Raw genomic sequence first — 15,856 nt, 5'->3', positions numbered from 1 at the left:
ACGACCGCGTCTGACCGGGGTCTGAGACGACCGCGCCTGGCCGGGGTGAGCTGACTTCCCCCTGGGATCTCCAACTTTCAGAAGTCGTGAAAGAAGAACCAAGGAACTGTTGTGAACGTCCCGTCAAATCATGCAAAATACATGCTAATATTTTGATCGTAGGTCAAACGTTAGGTCGCTAAAGGTCATGAAAGGTTAAAAACTTTGATCCGATAGACGCAGTTAAAACCTATGTTGATACGCCAAGACGGATCTGGAGAGCACGGACATAAGCGTTGAAAGTGGTGTTCCACATCTGTATGGGGTTTTGAACTGAAATAGCCAGCCTGAATACCTTTCGGTGCTGCTCACAACCTTGTCCTTAAGACCCAAGACCTTCTAGTTTGTGAGCTCCTCGCCCGCGAAAATGGAGGAGAGTATTTCGGGGAGAGTATTTCAAAGTCACTCTGGCATTCATGACGTCATAATAACGCCATTCCATAAGCTATGCGGCGATCGAGGGCGACAAAAATATGCGTGTCGAGGGCTTCATGTCTGGCGTTCGAGTGCAACGATTTCCAGATTAAAGGCGTCAGTTGGCCCTCAATACCAATAGGTACAAGCCCCCCCTGCTTAATCATATCGGATACCCGCTTCAATGTCTTCGAAAGTGAAACATTTCCTTAAGGTTCTGAGAGACCATTCCGACAATGGTTGTTCTCCCACTGTGGATCGAGTCAGATCAGGTGTAGTCTACAAAGACGATACTTTTCTTCACGATGCGCTTTTGACCAAGTTTATTTTATGGATTCCCCTACCCTCCCCCCTACTCACCCCGTTTATGGCTGGGGAGCAATTTGGCTTCTCACCCAGATCTCCAATTTCTAGACACCGTATACGAAAAGCAAAGATACCGTTTTGGAGGTCTCGTCAAATCATGAATAATGCATACCACGTGTACGACCTAGGTCAATTGTAAGGCCACCAGACGTCACGAAAAATGCAATGTTTTCCCTTCTGCAAAGATACAATGTCTTTCTGTTGTCAGAAATAGTGTATTGTACACTTACAGGTAATCAAGGTCACATGGCTTTGGTCTACATTATACATAGTCCCTTTGACGCTTGGCAATGCATTTGTAATAAACTGAGAACAGGTGCGCTGGTACACGAAATTAGACATCATCGGCTTCACCAACACCGTAAGGGAGGTGGTTTGCACGCGTCCCGCGTCCCGTTCATCTGGTCTCTTCCGCTACGAGGAACATAGGTCATTGACCTTTGGATGACCTGACATACCTTTGCATGTACTCACATGATCTTTTGTGACATAATTATGCATTGCAATGCGTACGTTAACACCGCACGCGTACCTACGCGTATATGAGTACGTTAACACCGTGAGAACGACGTTAACTCACGGTTCATTGCGTCGCTGGGTTAGAGGGAGGGGCACTCCTGGCTACCTGTTTTTGGATAACGGTAGGAAAAAGGAATGATGTGGCAACATGTCTTCATTGAGTGTCCTAATCTGCGTCCAAAATTACCCAACAAACCGCCTACTTTGAACCCGGCATGTGTTTTGCAAAAGGCACCCATAGAGATGGGTCATGAGCTGGCCCAAGAGCATGTGCTCTGTGGTCATATGACGGTTGTTCATATTAGTTGCTACTCTTTTAATCTTAATCAAACACCAAAACCACACAAAAGACTACGAATTTGCATTATTGATGAAAAGTAGCAAAATTGACTTTACATTATTACTTTTCATTATCATATGTTGACTTTACGTTTTCGGTTACTGATCTCGCATTTTCCGAAAAACTAGAAACAAAACAGTAGTTGCTATCATTTTCTATTACGACAGCAAGTTTAAACAACAACAAATGATCCACAAAAATGCGAACTGTGGTCAAAGCTGTTAAGAAGTTGACCTCTTTGACCTGAACTAGGTCACTGGTTTGGGTAGATCAAAATAAATTGTTAGGAATGGGGATTGGAAGGAATTTCAAGTTCATAGGTGACCAGGTACTGAAAACTTCGTGATACCGCGAGCCTTCGTTTCTGACCTGTCCTCGAAAAACCGTCGGGAAAAGTCAACTCCCCCTCCGCCCATCTCCCGACAGGGCGGAAGATAAACTAGAATCATTAGTTCACATAACCACAAGAACACACAAGTGAGGTCGTGAGGTAATCGTGAGGAAACATTTATTTCTTTGTGCAGTATATACCAATTACTCACCGTAATCCAAAGCAGCCGTAATCTGTTTCCCTCACTGCTCGGTGACACTTCTAAAGGCTGAATCTGGAACGAACATTCCGAGAGACAAGTACAACGAATAGAATAATAGCATGCTGCTCCTGTGGCGTGTTTACCGACCTCTTCAGCCATCGTGCGCGATATCTACCGAGTGCCTGCTTATGCAATGACACTTACTCTGCTTGTCACAAGATACTGTATATAAGGTTCGATAGTCGTCGCCCAGCGTACAATATGCACCCCAGCGCCGCTGCGTGTATTCGTAGAAGCGATGCCTGCCTCCGATGCCACTCATAGAATGTCCTCGTCCTTGAGCAGCGGCATCCCTGGTAACCTGTCTGCCGCCTCTTCCCCGCCCCCTCCCCCGCCTTCCCCCTCATGCTTGGTCCCGCTCTGCAACATGCTGGTCGGCGCGGCCACCGATGCTGGCAGGACTCGAATAAAGTCGTGGTACTCCACACGCCCGTGCGCTTAACGTCGCAGAAGGCACAGACAAACGTCAGTATTATCTGAATGGGCACGTTCAAATCACATGATTTAATAGTAAATAGTGGCAACCACGTCAGAACTATACAGCAATCCACCTGTTTCTGACGTTGCCTTGTTTTTTGTTGACCGTCGTAATGTGTAACCGTCCTCATGTGTTTACTTGCTGAGCAGACTCAGTGGAGACTGGTACAGACATTAAGTGTCATATCCCATACACGAGTCATATTAGGTTACAGTCTATAGTCATACCCGCACCTCATACGAGAGCAGACAAGTAGCTTCATGACTCTTCAACAACTGTGTTCAGCATTGTGCGCCGCCAACGCGCATGTAGCGCTTCGCGACTCTCTTAATGCTGCAGCAGCGAAGGGTGCCGGCTGGCGTCGCTTGAATGGGAGCTTGTTCCGGTCAAGGCCAGTATGCACTCAAGTGAGATGCAAACAGTGGCGTTAACAGCTGACGCTTTATTCTCACCAGAAAAGAGCGACATTTCCTCACGTTGCACGGTGCCACGTTCAACAAATTGACTTATGTGTCCCTGTGCTACCACGGAGCGCCCTTGTCGCTCTCCGGCAGGCGGCCGTGCGTGGTGTATGCCGGCAGCTTTGCCTCTAGAAATCCGGTAGGCGGTGAACAAACTTCTACTTCTACTAATTTCTTCACTTCTACTACCCCTTCTTCACTTCTACTAATGGCGACACTTCTACTGCCCCTGCTGGGCCATAACACATGAGCGTATAGTTGTTGATCGTCTCACCAGTGTGTCGAAAACTGCGGGCATTTAAAACGCAGCCAGATACTAAATACGACTTTATTTTCACGAAAACGGCTTATTCAACTCAGCTAACATGATCATCATCGGAAACGCAAACGGCGATAAATGGTAAACATGCATCCATATGCATACTGCCTTCGTTCCGTTTACAGAAGCCACTCTTATTGTAACAGCCATTGTATGACTACAACTCATTTTAACCGCTTCGAAACCGCCATTTTGATATTGCTGCTTTACTGTACGTAAAACCTGAAATGAAAGTGAAACAATAGTAATAACCTGAGCATACGTATGACATGAAATGGTGGCCAGTACATATGATGACCTGAGAAAATAATAAAATTACATTTTAAGTCAATACAGTTACCCACTCTTTACGGACGCATCGTTGGCACATCGTGGTCTAAACACATTCTGAAAGGCGCCACAAGAGCCGCTCACCTTCAAACGCCCCGCGGCACCAGGAACGCCATCACGAGCGCCATCTCTCGCCACCATCTCGCACCACGAACAGCGCCCTTTATGTCGTGCGCCATCCACCACTGAAGCGATGTCGCCCTACAACGGCGGCCACACCTGTTATAAACAACTTGCCAACATTACAATCCTATTCAAACGCATTTCAAAACGCATCAAAAGACCCATTTACATTCCAAGCAGACGGTTCCCCCGGGCGTGCTGACGCTCCAGGCGCTCTGGATCCAAACAATACCGCTCAGCATCGAGACGAAGACCCTCAACGCCGGATCCCCGCTGCTAAAGCCGGTGCAGATGCCGTGCTGATGCACCAGGCGCTCTGGATCCAAACAATACCGCTCAGCATCGAGACGAAGACCCTCAACGCCGGATCCCCGCTGCTAAAGCCGGTGCAGATGCCGTGCTGATGCACCAGGCGCTCTGGATCCAAACAATACCGCTCAGCATCGAGACGAAGACCCTCAACGCCGGATCCCCGCTGTTAAAGCCGGTGCAGATGCCGTGCTGATGCACCAGGCGCTCTGGATCCAAACAATACCGCTCAGCATCGAGACGAAGACCCTCAACGCTGGATCCCGAAGCTAAGGCCGGTACAGATGCTCAAAAAGGACTTCTGCCATGCGTTGCACGAGCTGTCAACCACATCTTGATCAAAAGGGTCGTGGCTGCACGCTCATGTGCTTATACGTAGCACCTGCATATATTTACAGTCGACAGGTAAATATTTGACCATGGAGCTGGCGTAATTAGAGCGGGCGGCCAGTTAATGACTCGGCAGCATAACGTGCCTTAACAAGCAAGGGATCACCTTAGAACCGATCTACTGATTTTTGCTGCGAGCCTTCGCTATTATTTGAAAACGGCTGGTAGGGGGAAGGGCCGCCTCGACCCCCCTTCAGTGAGCGCCATGAGAAGGACCAATCAGAGAGAGAGCTAATAGCATTTGACAAGACGAACCGGGCAATACCGTTGTTTTCAATTGATGAACAGCATACGACCTATGTAAACTTTCCCCTTGTGTAATCATGCCCTATTTGATTTTATATGTGGCACTCACAATAACATATTGCGGGTTTGTGTTTTAATGAAGATGGCGAAAACATGCAATGTATAATTTAGACGTGGTCAGAATAGGAATTCACAACAGTATAGGGCTCGGCCATTCAGATATGCGGATGGAAACTTTCTCTCGGTCTTTCAAAGGCGCTCGTCGCTTATCCACCTCGGCATCAGTATGTTTAATACGGAAATCAGAAGCGTTGATGGTAAGCCTTGCGAATGCCAGATCAGCGTCATTAACATGCGCTCGGGTGAGAAGAGTCAAACCACCCCCCCCCCCCAAAGGTTTTTCCAGAATGGTTTCGGAACGGCGTGGCGTAGCCGCGCCAAATTTCGCATAGCTGTACACAATTGAATAGCGGATCGCTTGGCATCACAAACTCAGATGTAGCTTCTAAGGTCGCTGACCTATGGCAGGTCGAATCCAGGCCATGGTTTCAGCGAGGGCAATTTCTAGGGAATCCTTCAATTTGATCCAACAGCATAATGTTAGACGAAGCCATACATCGCTGAGATGCTTTCTCAGGCAACACAACAGTTGAATGAGCAAATTACATTGACCTGAGATCAGGTATGAGAGTCACACCAAGGTCAAAACCAAGCTGTTTTGTTACTCTAGGGGTTGCTGTATGGAACAGTTTCTGGTGCTCATTTCGAGTTTATTGATAGCGGGAACCGCATTATACATCCTCCGTGGACTTTTTGGAGGTCATAATACGTCATTGAACTAAAATAACCCAGGTCAACATTTTTTTAAAGCAACATACTGCCTGGCGTTGTCTTTTTCGCTTAGTCAAATGCAAAACCCAAAGCAATCTTGCATGATTTTGCTCACCTTCAAAAAGTCAAACGAGGTCACTGACCTTGAATGAAAATGTGGCTTTTGCTTAGAAACGGTTATCTAGGTTATAGGAGCACTTTGGAGGCTTACCTGGAACTTGAACTTGTTTGACTTTTTCTGACCCGAAGGTCATGACCTAGGAGCCTGAAACTTTAACCTAAGTAAGTTTACGTACATGTCAACACACCCTGTAAATTTTGGCGTCTTTAGCTTTCTTAGTTCCCGAGATCTCAGCGGGGTCAAATTCCCCCCCCCCCCCCCCCCCGGCGAGGGGTATCTAGCCGGCCACCCGGGGCGTGTTAAGCAAGGCCAGGGAGCGCTCAATCTAGCAAGCGTTTCCAGTTTAGGCGTTTTAAATTTGTCAAAGCTTGGAACTACGGTCTGAAGTAAGGAGAAAGCTTCTTCGAAATCAACAAACAGGTGGAGTCGGTACCATACCGGCGCTCAGAGAACCTGGTGCACCGGGCTCGAATCCGAGCACCCGCGTGGTAGCCGCAGGCAACAGCCAACTCGGCCCTTACGCCCACTACGTACGATCGTCATGGCAACCGACAGGAGCGATCTGCGGTCCGTGGCAATGGTGGCGCACCAAGCTGGTGCGGGCCTTCGCCGGGGATCTGACTGAGCTCATCGCCTGCGTTTGGTCGTCAGAAACGCACCTGAACAGCTCACCAAAACAGCATGGATGTCAGCGCTCGGAAGGGAGTCTGTTGCAGCTGCAGTTGTCGCCAGCAGCCTACGCTAATCTGGGCTCAGCACAATCGCTCTGAGGTCCAGTCAGTACAAACTACGCTTGAAACGCGTCAACCTAGCGTGGTTAAGTGTGTCCCTGGGCCCGCATCCACTTGGCTCGAATCAGCCCAGCTGTCGTTGAGAGCGGTCGGACATGACGACGAGAACATCAGCGTCAACGAGAACAATGAAGAACGATGCCCTTCTGCGCGCTGCGGCAGTCCGTGATTGATGGCGTCATGCTGTCACGCTGCACGCCCTCCCCATCGCCGTCCATGCGACAATAAACAGTGGCATTAGAGCGGCTGGGTGAAGGCCACGGATGTGTTACGCGTGTAACAGCGGACAACAGCGTTAGACAGTAGCATCGCTGAGCAGTACGATGCAGTGTAGGAACTGTAGCAGCAAGTGAAGCTGCACGATGTAGCTTCTACGACAAAGTCTGCAAATGTATCAAAATGCGTGGCAGTCGTCGGGCTAGCTTTCACCCCAACCAACGCTCAAAACAGGATGCCAAAAGACGACATTTGAAGCAGACTCGCTCGTTCTTCGAAACAGCTTGTCCGAACATCTTGAAACGTTCACCAATCGATTCCATGCAATTTGGTTGCTCATGGAGGGCATATGGAAGCCTGACTCAGGGTTAAACACCTCAAAAACGGGAAGGAAAACTTCCCATGCATAAGCAGACAACCCATATCTCAGAACCCTACTGCAGCGATCACTGTGCAGCCTTTCCCATTAGATGCATAGTATTGCATTTGAAAATTTGGTGGCCCTAGGCCAAGTCAAAAGTTGTCAAATTCCACAATTTCCAACGGTCTTGCATGCAGAAAACTCAGCGCTCAAAGCCTACCGAACCGATCGCTGCGAAATCTTCACCATAGGATGCCATACCTGATTCCAACTTCATGTTGAGAATCTGGTGACCCTAGGTAAGGTCATCAAAGTCATCTGATTTCACAAATTCCATAATTCTTACCCGCAGACAACTCAATCAGAACTTATTGCTCCGATCATAGAGAAATGATCGGACATAGGATGGAGCAAGCATGAGACTTACTTGGCAGCTGCGACACATGCTGCAACACATACGCTGTTATCATCTTTTTGTGGTGCCCTTTTTCTTGTCGTGGTTCAGGGGCATTTTTGAGGCCATGCACAATACAGCACAAACATTCCTACATATTTTGTGCGTAAATGCAAGGAAAACGCCTTTATTTTGAGTGATCAAAGACTTATAAAGTTCACGGTATAAAATATATTTAATTCGGCGCATCTGAGACAGTCGTAATCGTCGAATTATGCGTTGACACAGCGGTGCACAAACACGCACGGCGGAGCTCAAAGCTCCTCTTGAACAAAGAAGTAACGTCTTTTCCGTTAAATTTGTCATCGTTTGCTTTTTAGACTTGTGCCTTGGTGACAAGCGCAGAGTGGTCAATGTGTGTGCAGTGTCTATGTGTAAGCATGTTTTGTATGCCAATGTGTCACGTGTCAGGGTGTCAATGTGTCTTGCTTTTTGCAATCTGTGCAGAAAACATGCCCCCAAAAAGATTCTTAGGTTATGGATGTGTCAAAACAGGACTATGACCAAACCGGTCCGTTTCGGTCAGGCCCTGGGAGCCTGCTCTCACAGCCAGGCACGTCAAATCTACGGAATCCGTCACAGCCGTGGCCCAGGCTCGGTTCGATTCGGCGGACTTCTCGCAAGGTGAAGCCAGCAACCAATGAAAGGCTGTGGACGAGGCATGCTCATAATCACGACAGAACGGTACTCGCACATCACGCACATCGACCATGCGTGCACCACCACGTTGACCATGGCCACGGTTCTTTCAACACGTGCCCGGGTGACCGGCTAGATACTCTCCGCTCGGGTGGGGAGGGGTGGGGGGGGGGCGGTCAATTTGATCCCCAACGAGATCTCGGGAACTAAGAGAGCTTAAGACGCCAAATTTACAAGGTGTTTTGCCCTGTACGTAAATCACTTAGGCCAAAGCTTGAGCTTGCTAGGTAATGACCTTCAAGTCAAATAAGGTCAAACGAGGTCAAAGTCCAGGTTGATCTCCAAAGTGCTCTCAGAATCTAGGCAACTGTTTCTAAGCAAAAGTTCGCAAGCTCATTTTAGATCAGTGAACTTGTTTGACCTTCTGAAGGTCCTTGTGGCCAAAATTATACAAGACTGCTCCGAAGTTTGTATTCGAATAAATGACAAAGATTACGCTAGGCAGTATGTTCATAAAACAAAATGTCGACCCGGGTCATCTCAGGTTAATAACCTGTTCTGACGTCTTAAAAGCGAATGAAAGCTGTATAATGCGGTTTCTGCTGTCAATAAATTCGAAACGAGCACCACGAACTATCCCATGTGGCAAGCTCTAGAATAATAAATCAGGTTGGTTTTGACCTTGGTCTGACCTTCGTACATGAACTTAGGTCAACGCAATTTGCTCATTCAATATTTGTGGTGCCTAGAAAGCATCTCAGATATGTATAGCTACGTCAAACACTCCGTTATTGTATCAAATTGGACCATTCCCCAGAAATTGTCTTCGCTGAAACCGTGGTCTGACTTTGACCTGCCATAGATCAGCGACCTTACAAGGTACGCCTTAATTGTTTCACGTCAAACAGTCTGTTATTCAGTCGTCTACAGCTATGCAAAATTTGGCGCGGCTACGCCACGCCGTTCGGAAAATATTCTGCAAAAAACCTTTGCGGGGTAAATCCCCCCCCCGGAGCGCGTGTTAAGGGAGGGACCAAAAGACCAGCCAAACCCGTTGACAGCCCCATGCTCCCAGCCTATGACAGTGATCGACACCAAAATTCGCCATTCGCTACTGCTTGGTCGAAAGCCTATCTATCCAGAATGTAGTAACTTTGGATCCAGATCAAAGGTCACCAAAAAACGCAAATACGACCAGAGGCTATTTAGAAACGTTTTGGGGTATTTGGCCTGGCCCAAAGTCACCATGTTCTGGAAAAGATAGGATATTAACAAGGATGCATCGATTGGTAAAGGTTTTGTGCCGATCGATCCAATAGGCTCGGAGCATGTTGTTGTCTGCAGCCAATATTGGTGGTTTTGCGTGTTTTCGGTGACCTTTGACCTGACACCAGGCCACCATGCTCAGAGAATAATAGGATGTTGCCTTTTTCACATCGATTGGTGAAGGTTTTATGCTGATCAGTTCCAAAGGCTCGGAACATTCGTTGTCTGTAACTTTATTTCTGCATCTTTTGGTTTTTGGGGGAACTTCTGACCTGACATAAGGACACCATTCTCTGGACACAAGGCGTTATCGGCTAAGCGGCGTGGAATGGGGAAGGTCTGGTGTCGATCGGTGTCATGCATTCGAGTCATGATTCGAGGCCAACAGGTTTGATCTGGTAGGTGGAAAAATTTAAATAACAAATGGCAACACTGGCCTAGCAAGAACAGAGCTACAAAAAAAAAAATGCTACGCAGATGTGATATCACCATGGGAATCATGTTTGGTAGCTCGTAGTATGGTTTTTGGCTGATACTACACGAAGGGTGGTGGATACTAGCAACATCATAACGCACGGAGAATTTGTCAATGAACTGGCTGGCAATCCTGTTCTACACCTTTAGTTAAATGCTATGTGAATAGATATCACACATTTTGTATTTAAGACCACCTAAAAACGAGTCGACACCACGACCTGCTTCCAAAAATACGTTCTTTTAAACAACGTTTTCTAGGTTCAGTACCCGCTCCATTTTCGCCGTAGTCAACGAGCCTGAACATTTATATACAATGCCTTCTTGTGAAATAAATATTTAGATGTCAAATATTGATATCAAACATTTAGATGATAACAGCTTAGATTATATCGAATTATATATCAAATTTAATAGATAGTACATAAATAGATATCATGTGTAATGGTAACATCAAATTTATCAATGGCAATGATTGTCCTTTTATCGTTGTACTGCAGTACCTATATGGAGTGAAATTTAAAAAAAGTTTATATGAGTAGGGCAGGGGCCAAAGATTTCGCTGTCACTTTGCTATGATCTTACCAGTCGTTGGTTAACATGCAGATCCATAAATTCGGATGGGATAGGTGAACAATATACGCAGGGAATGGTTCCTCAAACTACCCTTGTATATCTCCATGACTATTTCCCGCCTGATATATAGGCCACCACTCTTTGACTGACAAAAACTGTCCCATTTTACAGAAAAATCTGCTATCTTTAACTGAAATGGCACGTTCTGCATTTACGCCTCGCGGGGTTCACCCCTCACTGCCCCAATTAGGGCAAGCCAACCCTGCATCCACCCGGGCAACGCCCCTCCTAAGGCTGCAGAATGTGCATTCCAACTTCTCAATGCGCGTGCTAGGATACTGCAAGCCCGTCTGGGCCGCCGTTTCTCATCTCCACCCCATGCTGTTGTTGTATCCTGTACTCTCTCGCACAGACTATTTCTAAGTACTTCCGGCTAGAGTTCTTTGGAAAAAGGCACTGATAAATAGATTGTCCGATCTTTCCGTCGGTAGGAGCCGCATTTCAGCAATGATTTGTAGCTCTGGTGCAAGCCAACGCCATTGCCCTGCTGCAAATGCTTTATTGAATGCGCCAGGTTGAAAAGATCCTAATTCTGGAAATATTTATAGCTAGACCGGGCAGCAGAGAACAGCGTCTTAACGCCGCTGTAACGCTGGTGTCATATGACTTAGTCCCATGATGACGTCGCAGCGTCGCCTACCCAAAACCGCAGTAATTCGCAGGCTTGAGAAAGACCAGGCTAACCCAAATGCATGTTTTCTTGGGATTAAATATGAAAAGGAAAAGGCGTTATTGTAACTGACACCACATTCGTAACTCCAGCAGGGAATCAGGTACGGCGTATCGAATGGCAAGGTTTCCCAGCAATCGGGGTAGGTTCTGGTAACTGACTTTTCCTCAAGAAAGAAGTTCGGAATTTGTAAAATTTGCTGGCTTAACCTGATCTCGTGTCACCATTTTTTGTTCTGCCAGGGGCGATCGCGTATGGCGTATCCAATGATGATGGTGTCACAGCGATCGGTTCGGTAGGTTCTGAGGGCCGAGTTGTCTGCAAACAGGAATGTTGGAATCTGTGAAATTTGATAATTGTAACCTGTTCTAGGGTGGCCTACCTTTCTACTGCAAGAGGTTATCATGTATGGCACATCTGGTGAGGAAGGTAACGCAGCGATCCGTCAAGTGGGTTTTGAGGTTTGAGTTGTCTGCTTTCGCACGCTAAATTTTCCCTTCAAGTTTTTGAGGTACTTGACCCCAGGTCAGATCTCGACATTCTCACACCATGACTCACCTTATTGTACCTTATCGATTGGTGAAAGTTTCAAGGCGATCGGACGAGCCGTTTCGGAGAACGAGTGTGTCTGCTTAATCTGCCGTTTTTTAGACCCAGCCAACGCACGCAGCCCTCGTATTCTGTCGTAGAGAAATATACGTTCTGGAAGTTCCAGCGCGTCTACTTTTCTGAAATCTTCCGCTCGTGGACAATAGCCAGACACGTTTGAAAGCTAAGAATGACGCAAATAGGTGGCTGTGAAATTGACTTGTTTTGTTTGATCAGCAAATAATGCAACTGTATCTGACAATATTCCAGCAATGTCATGGTGCTGTAAATCCCCTCATCTATGCTATCCAATTTTTGCAACGCCGTATTGGTCAACAACATTGGTCGAGAAAATGAGTGGCCGGATATCTCGCTAAGACTTCATCTGTCCCTCACCAGGGGAAGTGGCTGTTCTTAAGCAATATGCACACGAGGCTTGCTGCAGAAATGTTGCGTAGCTGAGCACAGGCCAGTACACCCTACGCCACATGTCAGGTTATACGCGTCAAAATGTAAATGCTGTATTTGATAGATGATGCATGTTGATATTCTTTTAGATTTTGCTACGTTCCGCGTTCAGGTTCCCCAGCGTGTGCCGCAGGGCATTTAGGTGCGCACATGCCAAAGCGCTGTCGTGTGTCAGACGTGCTGGACACCGTCATTACGACAGCACGCGACCTTAAAAAAGCCCGCAGGCCTTTTGACGGGTATTTCTGACAAAGTTGCCGGCACTGGTGGCATTCCAAGTAGGAATTATTCTAAATGGCGTATTTGCAACACAATTTCTCAATGATCATCCAATACTTCAGCGCATTAAATGCTCATGAAAGGAGAAGTTTCACAAAAGATGTGACAGCCAAGAAGACTGTATCTTCAATGTTTGGGTTTACCAAACAACAAGCACGCTCTTTCCTAAATATATCTGCCAAGACATATTTGATAACTTCATCAGTACCATAATATAGACCAAGCACTGTACCACTGCTGCTTGTGATTTAACTATATAAAACACATTCTGAAGGGATGAAATTGCCAAATTTATTACCAGCATCTATGTATGGAGACCTCATTTTTTTTAATAGTGCCGCATTTCTTCGTATCGGCCGTCACCAGAAGTTGCTGCCCAAAGACATTTTTGGCAACAAACCAAGCGTGAATACATGCATTTTTGACGCAGCCCTTATACACCAAGCTAGTAGATTTAACCACCCCTGAGATTAATTTCAAGGATGTGTACGGAACCTGAGGTAGGCTAACCTCGATGGGCCCTTGTGGCTCTTTGTTGGCCGGATATCTTTATGTCTTTATGTCTTTATGACACAGAAACTACGGAATATGGCTGGCACGGAAAACAGGAGAAGAAAGAATCAGTCAGGTCGGTGTTATCCGGTTCAGGGACGAAACTGGGCACGAGCGAATGCTTGAGCAAATTATGACTCGTAGGTAGAGTGGTCAGGCCTTCTTCAAACACTCGGACAAAATATATGGCCTCAGGACAAAGCTAATGCCCAATAGCCAGTAGGCATCTTCAGACGTCTTGTTCGCGACTCAACGGAAGGAAAACAACGTACGCATCTGCAGACACAAAGAGTTTCATGTTTCATTGGATGCTCCCTGCAGCAGAGCATGGAATATTGGGTCAGCGTATTACGTGCCGTATTGTCCTTCCAAAATGAGTTCAGAAAAAAAACGTCATACTGGTTCAAATTGGCAACGAGCTTACCATGGTTTACAATGTGTATTGACAAAAAGGTGAGAAGGCTCTGCCAGCGCAAACGTAAAAATAGATGACAAGCGCCTGGGTCAAGTCCTGCCAGCGACTAAACACGTGACTTGTGTCTGATACCCTGCTGAAGCAAAACACACGCCCTCGTTATGATCTATCTTGCCGACCTCGCAATACATCCGAGGCTGGTAAGATGACTCCAGGAGCAGTGATCCGATACTGCGATCACGGAGCTGGAATGCCTAGCAACTGTCCGATGCTGCAGCTCAGCAACCATGACAACACAGTAGGCGGGTTTATGATGAAGTGCGCCAGGTGAATCAAGATACTTATTACATAATCGCAACAGTCATTCATCTGTTGCTTATGTGCCTCTTTTGTCAAGGCTGAGCAATGGCGGGCATGCCTTGACTAAGGTTCGCCTGTATGCACACTGCAGCCCTTACTATCCGGACAACAACGTGGGCCTTCCACCCGGATGATGCTCCAAAAGGCAGCGGGAGCGCGCGCCAACTACGCGCGTCATTCTGTGTCCTCCGGCGGCGGAGATCATTAGCAGATGCGCTCATTTCGTGCTGGCGTGACTGGCTGCTTAATGAGCATGGGTGAGAAGATAGTGCGGAAAGGAGCTGATGCTCGAATAGCGCGCGAATACCTGATGGACGCTCTCGAGCATGTGCGGCTCCCATTATCTCCGGTCGAAATTCGTATAACATTAGTTCAGATACTTGCGTACTGTGCTTGCACATCAGACATTTGTGCATTGTACTTACATATCAAATACTTCCGTATGAGATATCTGCGCATCAGATGCCTCGCCTGAGACTGATAATAATTTGGCCCGGCAACAAAAATATTATTGGCCGCTCAAAATCCGGGACTAGCTCCATGCCAGCGACGTACGTCGCGGCCTGCTGCAATTTCAGTCCTCGGAGCTTTCGTCCGAGACTGAACAACACGCAAACGTCAGGATGAGATATGGCTTGAGCAATAATGTTTGCGTTACGCACGTTAAAAAATATCTTCAAATTCGCTGAATATCTTTGTCCGCTTATAACTTTCCTTTCCTACCTTTTTTACCTTCCCTACCAACTTTCCTTTCGTTTTCCCTCCTACCTTTCCTTCCGTTCCTAGTCTTGGCACAGGCCATCGAAACCTTTCGGTTCAGTCGTCTGTGTGTCAGGCAGCCCTCAGCAAAACAGTGCATTAAGTGGTAGACGTGAGAGCCTGAAGACCCAGGATGTTCGTAAGGCTGAGGCATAAATGACGAGTGCATTTAAATGAATGCATTCTTGTTGCACGATGATCGTGGTCAGTATTTTTGTCATCTAATGATCGGTGTGGGTCAGTGCAATGTTTTGGTTTGGCCGTCAGCGTTTCGTGCAGGCCTTGGCGTGGAATGGTGCACCCGATGTTGGATTTGGGGTAAGTTATTATTTATGACATATTTTTAGAGAGTATTTGCACAAGCTCGGAGTGTTATCTGGGTTCATGTGTCATGTGTCCATCTTTTTACCTGTCGGCCATGTCTAAATTTATGTCTTTCCCAATTCAAAAGATACATTACATGAACAAGATACTGTTATATTGCATACCAGTGTATCCATGCAGTCGTTTTCACGCGGACGACGCAACAGCAAAACTACTTCGATGCCTTGCATCCATGCGTCTAGTTTTGTAAACCGCTGCAACGTTGACCAGCCGAGGCCGTCCGCCGAGGCCGGCCTATGTGTGCCATATTCATCCTTTCATGCTGTGGCTTAGAACAGAGCGTCATTTTCCTGGTGGCTGAACAAACCGTGGGACAAACCACAAGAGTTGGCGGGCATTTGGCAGGCATTATTGCTCTATCTAGGTTGTATGGTCTACAGATAAGTTCTAAGCGACTGAATACTGGTGTGGTGGCATGTAGTTGTGGATTTGGTGGACACTGGCATGCATTTTAACTCCAGTGGAATGCCTCCCTTTCCATTCAATCTAAGCGGGTCCTGTTGGGAAGCACGTGTTGTTTAAACATGGCACGAACACTGGGATCTATTAGCTTTGCCAGACATGGTGTGTTCTTATGGTGTGCGTTGTATGCCAGTATTTCATGAATGGTATTTAGCTTTACCTACCACTAACTATCAGTAAGTTCAGAATGTCCCCAACCACCA

At 46.9% G+C, this 15,856-nt stretch overlaps 1 long non-coding RNA gene across 1 annotated transcript; it reads right to left on the bottom strand.

The window, feature by feature from the left end:
- Nucleotides 1-3,658: 3,658 nt before the first annotated feature.
- Nucleotides 3,659-7,857, bottom strand: LOC119103243 (uncharacterized). Its single transcript, XR_005094738.1, has 3 exons — nt 7,675-7,857; nt 3,944-4,060; nt 3,659-3,751 (listed from the first exon to the last, which is right to left on the bottom strand). It is a non-coding gene; the product is annotated as an uncharacterized LOC119103243 (long non-coding RNA).
- Nucleotides 7,858-15,856: the final 7,999 nt, after the last annotated feature.

Source organism: Pollicipes pollicipes, unplaced genomic scaffold (assembly GCF_011947565.3).
Source record: "Pollicipes pollicipes isolate AB1234 unplaced genomic scaffold, Ppol_2.1 Scaffold_1600;HRSCAF=1878_pilon_pilon_pilon, whole genome shotgun sequence".
Lineage (NCBI taxonomy): Eukaryota > Metazoa > Arthropoda > Thecostraca > Pollicipedomorpha > Pollicipedidae > Pollicipes > Pollicipes pollicipes.
The sequence above is the reverse complement of the archived record's forward strand: the minus strand, read 5'-3'. Positions and strand labels throughout refer to the sequence as shown.